The sequence below is a fragment of the Lytechinus variegatus genome, chromosome 15, assembly GCF_018143015.1.
Source record: "Lytechinus variegatus isolate NC3 chromosome 15, Lvar_3.0, whole genome shotgun sequence".
Classification (NCBI taxonomy): Eukaryota; Metazoa; Echinodermata; class Echinoidea; order Temnopleuroida; family Toxopneustidae; genus Lytechinus; species Lytechinus variegatus.
In genome coordinates, this window is record NC_054754.1 from 32175396 (window position 1) to 32188270 (window position 12875).

At 38.4% G+C, this 12875-nt stretch overlaps 1 protein-coding gene across 2 annotated transcripts in view; it reads left to right on the forward strand.

Annotated features, from left to right (window-relative positions):
* The window catches only part of LOC121428675 (microtubule organization protein AKNA-like), a 42793-nt gene that overhangs the window by 1935 nt on the left and 27983 nt on the right, over positions 1 to 12875 (forward strand). The window lies entirely within an intron of this gene.

Below are 12875 nucleotides of genomic sequence, written 5' to 3' on the forward strand. Positions count from 1 at the left end.
AACACTGTCTCACGAGCAAGTCGCCTCGTGCTTTCGATTCCCATGTGTCCTAGATGAAGCTGTCTAAGGATGTCATTCCTTAGTGTCTTCGGTATGATGACTTGACTTCCCTTGAAGAGTACTCCGTGTGATACTCCGATTTCATCTCTGTAAGACCAAAATTGACGAAGGGATGTCGGCAATTCTTGGATGGTCTCAGGCCATCCCTGAGTGACTATTTGCCATAGTGATCTGAGAACAGGATCATTAGCCGTTTCTCTCTGAAGCTCTGTTCTCTTGTGTTGTCCGAAGTATATCAAGTCAATCTGGTGCAAATCTTCGGCTTCAGAGCAGATGGATTCCACTCTGACATCTAGCGGAACATCGCGTGCTTCCTTGGGATTAGGAAGTCGGCTCAAGGTATCGGAAAGAATCATGTCTTTTCCTGGTCGATACTTGACTTGACATCGGTATCCTTGGACTTTGATAAGCAATCTCTGTAGACGTGGTGGTGCACTTCTAAGAGGTTTCTTCCATATCATCTCCAATGGTCTGTGATCTGTTATGACGGTGAATTCCTTCCCGAACAGATATGTATGGAAGCGGTTGATACCAAACACTAGGGCTAAGGTTTCCCTCTCTATGTTGGAATAGTTGGACTGTGCAGTGGAAAGACTTTTGGATGCAAATGCAACTGGTTTGCCTTGCTGGAGCAGGCATGCTCCTAGCCCTTTCATCGATGCATCTACCTCAAGAGTTGTCTCTTTCTTTGGGTCATAGAATTGTAGACATGCACCTGACGATACTGCACTTTTCAGGCTGTTCAAGGAATGTTCATGATCATCGTCCCAGATGAATGGTACTTCCTTGTGTAGAAGTTCTCGAAGTGGCGCTGACTTCTCTGAGAAGTTAGGAATGTATGCTGCTAGGTATGTGAATAATCCTAGGCATCTCTGAACATCTTCTTTGTCCTTGGGTGATGGCATTGATGTGATAGCTTCTACCTTGCTCGGATCTGGGTAGATACCTGATCTAGTGTACTTGGAACCGAAGAAGTTGATGGCTTCCTTCTTGATAGTACATTTGGAGCTGTTGAACACTAAGCCTTCTTGCTTTGCCGTCTCCATGAGTAAGTAGAGATTCCTATCGTGTTCCTCCTCCGTTCTTCCTACGATCGCTATGTCATCTGCGATGCATATGCAGCCTGGCACATTTTGGACAATCCTATCCATATGCTGCTGGAAGATATCCTGACTAGTACATAACCCAAATGGTAGTCTTTGGAAGCAGTACCTTCCAAATGGTGTACGGAATGTGGTGAGATCCTGGCACTCCTCTGCTAGGTGAACCGACCAGTAACCAGCCTTCGCGTCTAACTTAGAGAAGTACTGAGCTCCTGCGAAGACAGGTTGGACCTCTTCCAAGGTTGGTACCTTGTGTGGGCATCTCTTCAAGGCATCATTTAACCTCCTGGGGTCAAGACAAATCCTGATGGATCCATCTTTCTTCACAACAGTGGTCATGGAGCTGCACCAATCGGTGTGGTACTCAATTTTTCTGATGACTCCTTGCTGCTCCATATTGTCCAGTTCCGCCTTGATTTTGTCTTTCAAGTGTACGCTGCACTTGCGGGGTGCGTCTATGGTAGGTTTAGCATCATCCTTGACATGAAGCATTGCCTTCCCTCGGAAACTACCAATAGCGTCAAACTGATTCGGATATGCTTGTTTGAGATCCCTTACACTTGTGATGGGTGTTTGTTTAGGTTTAGGATTGGTTGTAGGTGTTTCGTTGTGCATTGTGTGAATTGTGATAATTCCAAGGTCAGTGCAACCTAACAACCCTAGGATCGCTGGACCCTTGACGTCTGCTACATGGAATGTATGTGTTGACCATTTTGTACTCTTGTATCTACACTTTATGTCCAGTGTACCCTTACATGGAATCTGTGTCTCTCCGTAAGCTATAAGTTTTATTGTTGTTTGTTTCACTACTGATTCCCATTTTGGACCGTAAATTGCTTTGGCGGTACGTACTGTGATAGTGTTAGCACTTGCCCCTGAGTCCACTTTTAGGTAAAGCTTATGTTGACCTACTCTCTGTGGGCATATTATGTCAATGTTAGCAAATGCTACAGTACCTTCTGGATTTACAACTGTGTGTGGTCCATTAGTGTGTATGGTGTCGAATTGTGCTACGTTGAATGGACTATCTGTAGATTGATAATGATCATGATCTGTGGTAGTATCATGTGTTATGTCCATTTCGCTTATTGGTTTACTCTTTCGACTTTTCGACTTTGATCGTGATTTGTTTTGTCTTGGTTTCTGATCATCAGATACCTTGTCTGATCTTTGGTCATCTGATCTACGATTCTGTTTACGACTACGATCATTTTTCGATTTACGACAGAATTTGGCCCAATGGCCCTTGGTGCCACAGGCAGGGCACTCATCGTCATACGCAGGGCACTGATGAGGTTTGTGGAAACGTCCGCAGTTACCACATGCTTTTCGTCCCTTGTTACGCTTGAACGAATCGATATTCTGTTTATGGTCTAGTGTCTCAAGACATTGTCGGCTCGCAGCAAATGCCTCGTATTTACGACCTTCTACCAAAATTTGTTCGACCTTGTAACCTTTCGGTTGATCTAGCAATGACTTTTGGAATTCGAGACTTGGAGTTGACGCAATCACTAGCTCCATGATTCGCTCATTTAACTCGGCTTCCTCGAAATCGCAATTTTTGGCTTTGTCCCTACACCTGGTAACGAATTCATCGATCGTTTCATCTGGTTTCTGCCTGTACCGCATTAGCTCTAAGCGGTGTATGCGAAAATTGATATTGACCTTTAACTGTGCCTCTAATAGTCTCCATAGCTCTTGCGGTTTTTCTTTATCGGTCTCTGATAGCCCCGATGCATTGATTCGACGCAAGCCTTCATTGCCTACAGCAATCTTGATTTTTATAGCCACTTTTCTCTGATCAGTTATGTCTTGGTCTGCTAGAATCAGCTCCATTCTTTGTCTGAAAAGCTGGAACTCTTCTGGTAGGTCTGTTGCCTCCCAGTTCATTTCTGGATATTTTCCACTACTCATTGTGTATGTTCGCTGTACGTATATTAGGTATTTAAATGAATGAGTGTAGATATTGTCTGATTATATCCACGTGTGAACGCTCCTTGCAGTCACAGGTCGACTGGTGATGATACCTGTAACGCACTCACAGCCCTGTGTGAATGTCATTAGGTGTTTCATGCAGTGAAAATGCTGGTCACTCCCACTCACTTCTCACACTCCAGATTTACAATTAATATTAGGAAAATATTAATTCATTGTTCACACTCTAGTCCAGAAAATTAAGTAATTTAGGTTTTATCAACTTTTAGTGTATGTTGATCTTATGATGCAGACCTCTGTGCCAGTGATTGAACACAGTTATAACTTATTCAGGCTATATTTGATTGTTTACAGTTACCGTTTAATAGCATCTCGCTCCTTCTCACAACACTGTGTGATTTGCTGTGACAGTGCATTGGGTATGCACAGTACGGTACATGAGCGATGCGATAGCCGGGGCTAGCGGGCGGCGACTCGCGGGCGCCCGTTGGGTTAGTAGATTATGAAACATGCGAATTTCGGTAAAAAAAGACATGCAGTTTACTTCCCAACAATACAGTAACTGGTTACTTGATCCTTGTCATTTCAAAGGCGATCACTGGTTTCAGCTGCCACCATGATCCAATACAAAGGACTCTGGTGGAGACTTTGGTATGAACGTATATACAGGTTTATTATACAGGCCAGCTAGGCAGGTCAATCAACAGGCATGGTATCCATGTTGCGGGAGGTGTATGGAGTGCTTAGATATCCATACTGATATCGTAACAGATTTGTCAGTTACAGCTACACTTAAGATAAATTACAGTTAAACTACGGTACCCCAGGGGCGGTATTCTGAAAATTGTGTTAACTTTGGTGTTTAGTATTGTGTTATCTCTCTGATTTAACACCCCCGGCTAAAGTAAAGGCCTAACCCCAAAATCGGTATTCTGAAAACCATGTTTATCTCAATCTCATTTTGACTTTTTGTGTTAGCCTATCTGAGCTGACTTCAGCTCTTGAGATCCTCCCACTCACTCTGCATCTATTCATCCAATGTCAAATGGGCTGTTTAAGTGTGTGTGTGTGTATTTGAGTTTTGTCAGACGTGTATCAATCAGATATGATTAGTTCTGGGACCGACCTTTAACATCACCATCCGAAAGACGTGACCAGGGCTCAAACCTCTGCTGTTTAAGAAAAGATTGCGCAGAATTTTAGGAAAAAAAAAGATGGAGCTAGATCGTAGAGATGTGGGGAGGGGTGATTGTGGCAATTAAGAATGGATTATTTCAGACAGCATAATGAGTATGCCTATGAAATTATAACAGAAGACGGGCCTCAATCGATTGTAGAATAAGCAGGGGGCGTCACCCCATGGAAATACGGGGGACAGATATAACTTTGTTCGGAGGATGAATGTTTGCCCCAATGGTTTTTTAATTTGAAAAAAAAATATGCATCGCAAATTCTAAAATCATGAAAAGCACTTTTAATATGGCAAGTTCCCCCAAAGTTAGACAGCTGGCAGCCGTCTGTTTCGAGGAGTTTTTTAACATTTTTTTTTTTATTTCTCCTCGTACACAGACGGCTCGCTATCGTGCAGCCACCATTAGGGGACTTGCAATGCAAAATCCCCCCATCGGGGCTTTTCAATTTTTGTCTTTAATGAATAAAAATTTAGAAAATTATAGTGACCAGAGTGCAAATTTATATTCCCTCTTGGCATCAATTGCCAAAAAACGGAGAAAAATCAAGTTAAAAGGAACAAAAACAGTGACTTACCTCGGCTGTCGCGCAAATTCACTTCCCCGTTTTATCCGATCTTAAGTACATAAACATATGGCCATTGAGTCCCCTGTACAGATCGCGCTAGAACTTCGGTCTCTGTATTTGGTGAGTGAAGCCAACGAAGTTCAGCTGAACAACCAACAAAACAGAGACCGAAGCTTTTGGTCTACCCCAAAGTCTGCGCAGTCCCCCTTGTCTGCGCACACGCGTATCTGCGAGATTCTAGTAAAAGAAGATACGCAGCGAGCACGAACTTTAAACATGCAATACATGACGGGTATTCATAAAAAAAAATCCGACTCAAAATGATGGAAAAATTATGAATTTAGGGCATTTCATGTAACGGCCTCAAAATGCAGCCTTTCTCATCAAAATCCCTGAATCGTGTGCAAAGTGAATGAGTGCGCAGACATGGGGTACCATTTTTTTTTTCATTCTGAAAATGACTGCTCGAGGTTTTTTTCAAGAAAATCCTATATTTTTCATTTTTAATGAGAAATTTGGTACACTTGCTCTTAATAATATAAGGAACATTATTAACTGAAAAATTTTGTGAAATAAGAAGAAATTCATGAATGTTAAATCTTAATTTAAATTGTTAGGTGCGCAGACTTGGGTCCACCATCATAAAAACTAAACTTGACAGAATCATCAAACATACTAAATTGTACTTTTCGGTGAGCTCTGCACGCAAAATTATTTATTTTGATTTGGTATGCAGAGGGATTACCCAAATTTTTTTATACTTTCGTTTTCACTTTTCCCCCCACCCATCCTGGCAGCAGGAGAAATAGATTAAGGATAACCTAAAAGCATTGAGAGCCCGGTGGGGTCACTCAATATGACTTGGGGACCGCATGACCGTTACCAAAATCGCGGGAAAAGTGGTCAATTTCACGGAACGTCCGCGGACAGAACACTCCTCGAAGTAGTGAAAATAGGGGTGCTCATTGTCCTCGATCTGATGGAAATAGGGGTCAGGAAAAAAGGGGAGAACGATCACGGGAAGTAAAATCTGTCGCCGAGTCACCAGCCGCAGAGGGCGTGCTCATCATACTCTGTATCTTTATGTGGACAACTCTACATTTATTTTTACAAAGAATTCCTACTTTTCTTATTTTTCAAGAAAAATAAAGTTCTTTTGGATTATTGTATCAGTATGACATGGCTCTTGGTCATCTTTAAGGACTGAGCACTCTGTCGCATGTGTTGCAATTTCCTCTAATGAGGAAAGGGTATAAATGCCCTGTCCTTGAAATATGGTAAATAGGGGTAAGTTTGCGAAATGGGCAAAAGTGTCCTTACAAGCTTATAATTAGGGTGTTTCAAGGTACCATTTTACCGCAATTTTGTCCTTGTTTTGCGTGATAATAGGGGGTAAATTTCTCAAAATGTCCTTGAAATTGACTGCAATAGGGGGTTACTTGCATTTGTGGTAACGGTCATACGCGTCCCCCTCTGCGGGTGAGTGACCCCACCGGGATTGAGAGTTGAAAATTCTGATCGTTCACACTACATGTATATTAGTATTGAAAAGGGGGAAAAATATTCGAATATGATATAGTTCCTCAATCCCATGTTCATAACAATCCATTCTTTTTAATACCTGTTTATATTTTTTATGCTGTCTTTAATTTTGTTCCTCTCCTTTTTGTCCTGTTTACGATACAGCAAAAAGTAATCAAATCATTCATGAGCATATGATTCTTACCATAAGCCAAGTTAAAGATGAATATGAAGAGTATTTTCACAGGTAGCACATAGCACCCCCAAATTAAAAAAGAAATTATGCACTTACCTCAATGGATGAAGGTCTATCTAAACACAGAATCCTGACATCGAGGCACAAACTGGACCCTCAATAAAAGGAAAAGTTATGTCGCGCTTGTTCTCTCGCTTTCAAAATTGAAAACAAAATGGCATGCCGAATTTGGCCAAGTCTATGAATATTCATGAACAATATGAGTCATGCCAGTCTGTGTGATTAAGATAGAGAAGGTAATAGGTAAAATAGAAAAAGAGTTGCTGCCCTTCAAATTAAGGGATGAGCAAAGCAAGATCCTAGGTCTAAGTTGTCAAGGAAAGAGAAAGCATATCCTAGGAATTCTCCCCACAGGTTTTGGAAAAAGTGAATGTTTCACACTTCATCATGTGATGAAAAGAAAGGTAAACAGTTATAGCTAATATTGAGTTGGGTTTTTCGGGGGGGAGCAGTGCCTCACATGTTTTTATTGTATTGATGTTTTTTCTTGTATTGATTATGAATATTGATGTCTTTTTGAATTTGGAATATGAATGGATGAAATGAAATCATAATGTTTTTTAGGTTTCATATTTTTTTTTTTTACATATAGGCCTAAATATATTTTTGTAAAACAGCATATCAATTACTAGCAGTGATAAGGCTACCCTGCTGTCCAGGGAACAAAGTCACTGAAATATGGTGCTACAGGAATCCTGGGGTGGAACACTGTTTTGTCATTTCTCTCCGAGATGTGACACTGCTATGATTGTCACAAATCGGTATTCTGAACATTTTCTTTTCCCTGTCATATCTCTCAAGTTCCTGCACATCTTTTTGGAAACAAACCAATCAATATCATTGTTAGTTCCCAGTGGGAGCCCTTCTAGCCAATAGGAAGGCCCAGTGGCAGGTAGGGCGTATCCCCAATGCAGTTGCTGGTATTGCGCGACTACGTGTTTATTGATGCACTTGATTAGAAAGACAGACGGAACTTTGAAGGATTTTAGAGGAGAAGTAGAAAAAGAAGGAAAACAAAGAAATAGTAGGAATTATACTGTAGGGCCTAACTAATTGTGGCATAAAAAATAATTTTGAAAATTGTGACGGATAATGAGTGAAACCAATACCACAATCTAATCTAAATAATATCATTATTTGCTTGATATTCAGTCAGCAGGGTATTGGGATATTTGGTACAGTACTAAAAGATATGACAAAATTTGTGACTGCTACGGCTACCCCCCCCCCCCCCTGTCATTACTTTTGTCATATCTTTTGCTTGCACACTTAAAGAGGCGTATTTTTGGTGCGCATTAAAGAGAAGAGAGAAAATTTATGACAATTTTTGTGACAATTTAAGTTATGACATCCACCAGAATACCAATTTGTCATATCTCTGAGAAAAGATAAAATATAGAGAAAAGACGATGTTTAGAATAGTACAGTATACTGAAGATTTCATCAAAACAGTTTACTTTGCAATTATTGATTCTTATTGTATACTTTTCTTTTTTTTTCTATAAAAGCATCTTTTTTATTTTCACATTTGTTATGTCTATCATGTACATGTATGTTAATTTTGACAGGGCTCCCTTTTAAAGCAGGTCATTTGGCTTGAATGTGACATTAGATCAACAACAACATCTTGAATACTTTAAATGAAGGATCCTCATACTTCCTTGTACATGTACTGATATTTATAGAAAATTGTGTTGAGTTTAATCCCCTTGAGTATTTACCTTTATTGATGATGCAACAATAGAAATCTTCTTGAAACTCATGATTAAACCCACTCACTATTCATTGATTTAACAATAAACTTTTCAAAAGAAGCCCCTACTGAGTATACACAAAAGATATCAAAGCAACTTGGGTAGTTGTGTAGGTGAGCTGGGCATGATTTGAAAAATGCCTTTTATAAATGAGGTTTTTATTGAAAAGAGCTGTAGAAAACAAGCTTCTTTATAATTTATAGACCATACACTGTAGATACTTGTAGGACCTGGGCTATATGCTTTCATGTTCATTTTAGCAACTCTAATTTGGTTGACAGGGACTTGACCTGTTAATTTAGATTGTAATGAATATTTTGTTACTATGGATTTAATGTAATAATTGTCCTATTTATTTTCATTGGCAGAGTTTTATTAGTCATTTCAATAGAAAATAGAAATAATTTCATTTTTTACAGATGTGACAATAAGGGCAAACTTGACTGAACCATATAGTATCTGACAATGCTAATTCCACATGTTCAGGTAGGAATCAATCGTTGTTTCTCTTGACAATGATGAGAAAAATAGAATATTTCATGTAATAAAATACACAAGAAATAGTGAGTGGATGACGTCATCAGTCTCCTCTTATACCCACCACGATGTGCTTATAACTGTTTCATAAAATTAAGCGAAGCTTTAAGATATAACTTTCTTATTTTACATTCGATTTTGATGAAATTTTCAGTATTTTGCTTGTTGGATTTCTCTCTTAAATTATTAAAATCAACTTTTTGTTCAGTGGACTTGTCCTTTAAAGGACAAGTCCACCCCAACAAAAACTTGATTTGAATAAAAAGAGAAAAATTCAACAAGCACAACACTGAAAATTTCATCAAAATCGGATGTAAAATAAGAAAGTTATGGTATTTTAAAGTTTCGCTTATTTTCAACAAAATAGTTATATGAACGAGCCAGTTACATCCAAATGAGAGAGTTGATGACATCACTCACTCACTATTTCTTTTGTATTTTATTATATGAAATATGAAATATTTTGATTTTCTCATCATTGTCATGTTAAATGAAGTTTCATTCCTCCCTAAACACGTCGAACCAAATATTTTAACATTTTGTGCTTCAGGCAAGGAGATCCTAATTGTCAAATTCGTAAAAATTGAAATATTGTATAATTCAAACAATAAAAAACAAAAGAAATAGTGAGTGAGTGACATCATCGACTCTCTCATTTGGATGTAACTGGCTCGTTCATATAACTATTTTGTTGAAAATAAGCGAAACTTTGAAATGTCATAACTTTCTTATTTTACATCCGATTTTGATGAAATTTTCAGCATTGTGCTTGTCTGATTTTTCTCTATTGATTCAAATCAACATTTTTCTGAGGTGGACTTGACCTTTAACAGCAATTTTTTTCTCCAGATTTAGAAAAAAAATGTTGAAGTGGCCAGCCACATTGGTAATCTGCACTAAAGAGAGCCGTTGGTTTCATAATTCATTAGCGATTAATCCTACACTTGATTTTACGATTTATTGTATATTGTAGTCAGTGCAATCCATCATAAAAGTACGTTCAACAATCATTGCTATAAGCTTTGTGTTACAGATCCCTGGAGTGCCATTAACAATCTGTTTAATGATTAATCCTGTTTTTAATGAGTTTGCCTTGTGAAAACAAAGGATGAGGTCTAATTTTGAGCCTCTTTCTCCAGCACACCTAATGATGATAAAAACAAACATCAAGTTTGCTACCCATGCTTTAATTACAAGTAATTTGTTCAGAAGATCATCCTGTGCATGTTAGTTCTAACTCTATAAAGTAGGGCTGCCTAAGTAGACAGAAGGTGGTTTCAGACCGTCTCGAATTTCGTCAGTTCAGGTATTCTCTGATCGGGAAATTTACCCGATCAGAAAATACAAGGTATTTTGGTAATTAATGTGAAAGCAAACTACATATAATTTCCCCGAAAGAAAATACCAACTAAATAGTAGGTACTTGACGAAATTACAAGAACTTTTGCGGGGATTTTTCCAAGGTCGCAGATATTTTGGCAATGTGAAAGCAGTTTACGGGAACTTTTAGCCCAGCGTGTCGTTGAGCGCAGCATGTCGTTGAGCGCAGGTGCCATGGGTGGCTGCTGGGCTAGTGATTTTGAATCTCTTGCCTGCTGATCAGACCATACTGTGCATGCTCGTAACTTCAGGAACTTCTCCCGAAGGGTACATGTATGTTTCGGGGCGTTGTGAATGCAGGAATAATTAATGGGTAATTTCTAGCTTAAAAAAGTTCTCGTAATTTAACGGGGATTCTTAGATTGAGGCGGTTTGAAACCACCTACTGTGTACAATATAACATACATGTCAAATCGAATGAACTATAAACAGGATGTTTTGGAAGCACAAAGAAAGTCAACTTCCATTCTTGAAGTTGAACACCATGAAAATGTTCAACCTTTTGTACAAAGTTTCTGGGCTTGTATGTGGAGCGTTGTGGCCCAGTGAATTAGTCTTCGGACTTTGAAACAGAGGATCGTGGGTTCGAATCACAGCCATGGCGTGATTTCCTTGAAATTATCCACATTGTGCTACACATACCCAGGTGAGGTTGGCCACTGCGCCAGGGTAATGATATCAAATTAAGTGCAGTGACGCATTTGGTAGCGATATGCGCTACATGTATATAAGCATGTTGGTATTATTATTTAATACCCTTTTTACACAGGATTTTCTTAACCCCGGACTATCGCTAACCCCGTACTATCCTTAACCCCGTTCTATTTTTTTTCCTTTTCACACATGCCAAATTGTTATTGCCAACCCCGGATAAGGAATTCTTGCTTTTTACACACGAAACTCGCTAACCCCGAACGAGTGGTTTTGTCGATTATTCGTAGTACAAGTACTTCACTCGTACACTTTTTACACATGCTAAAATTTCCTTAACCCCGTACTATAGGTGGGGCTAAATTGCTATTTAGCCCCACCTATAGTACGGGGTTAAGCTTAGCCCACTTTCGTTTTACACTAGCGATCTTAACCCCGTACTATCGCTCTTAGCACCACAATTGCTCGGATAACCCTGCTTTTTTGCAGGGCCAAATAATCCCGTACTAAAGGTGGGGTTAGCCCACTTTGCAAAAATGCTGTGTAAAAAGAAAGTGGGCTAAGCTTAACCCCGTACTATAGGTGGGGCTAAATGGCAATTTAGCCCCACCTATAGTACGGGGTTAAGGAAATTTTAGCCTGTGTAAAAAGGGTATAAGTTGATGAAATTAAACTGTAACAATGTAAGTATTTTACTCAGTATTTGTCATCTGCCTACCTGGCTTAAACTTAAAGTTAAAGGTTACATGTAATTCCACCCCAGAAATTTTTTTGATAATATCAATAGAATAAAATCAAACAACGCTGAAAATTTTGTCAAAATCGGATGAAAAATAGAAAGTTATGACAGATAAAGTTTTGTTCATTTTTCACAAAATAGTTATGCACAAATCAGTGACATGCAAATGGTCGAGTCTATGATTGATGTCCCTCGCTATTTGAGGTTTTTTTTATTGTTTTTTTTTTTTATTGAATTGAATTGAATTATAAAATATTTCAATTTTTACATATTTGACAATTAGGACCCACTTGAATGAACCATTAAATGTAATACAATGTTGATTCCACATGTTTAGGGAGGAATAAAACTTTGTTTCACATGACAACAAGGAGAAAATTAGAAAATGTCATAATTCATGTAATAAAATACAAAAGAAATAGTAAGTAGGTGATGTCATCTGTCCCCTCATTTGCATACCGACCAGGATATATTGCAACTGTTTTAAGAAATTAAGCAGAACTTTAAAAGGTCATAACTTTCTTATACCTGTATTTTACATCTGAATTTGAATAAATTTTCAGTGTAATGCTTGTTGGATTGTACAATTTACAAATGAACATACAAGAATTTTACCATTCTGCACATACATGTAGATCTACTCATTCATTGCACATTGTTTGGCTTACATGTATTTCATGACATCACAATGGTTATAAAGTATTTTGCTAGAAGTTGACTTGATATTTAAAAGTAAAATGCTTAGAACTACATGTAGCAGTGATATGCATTTTCTTTAATAGCCAAGGAAAATTCTATGTATTACATATAATTTACTCTCTCAATCAGTACTTTGAATTGAATCCCTATTTTTATAAAGAATATAAAAACCAAAATGTGATTTTATGTTTATGTTCAGCTAAAGTTAAGCCCCACCCCCACTTTTAAAAAAAATTGTTCCACACGTGTGTACAGCTTTAAAGAGTGTGAATACAGCACTCCTCAAGAGGTCCCATATGGCACACAGTAACCTTTGGGAATTACCGCCATGTCATTAGGAATCAGCATCCTCTGTATAATAATAACACTCCTAATTACTTCAGAAAAATCATGATTTATTGTCAATGTTCAATCCCCCCCATTTTAGATTGTGATGGCCTAGATGTACATATATGTAGCTTTCAGGAGTTTCAGAATAGACC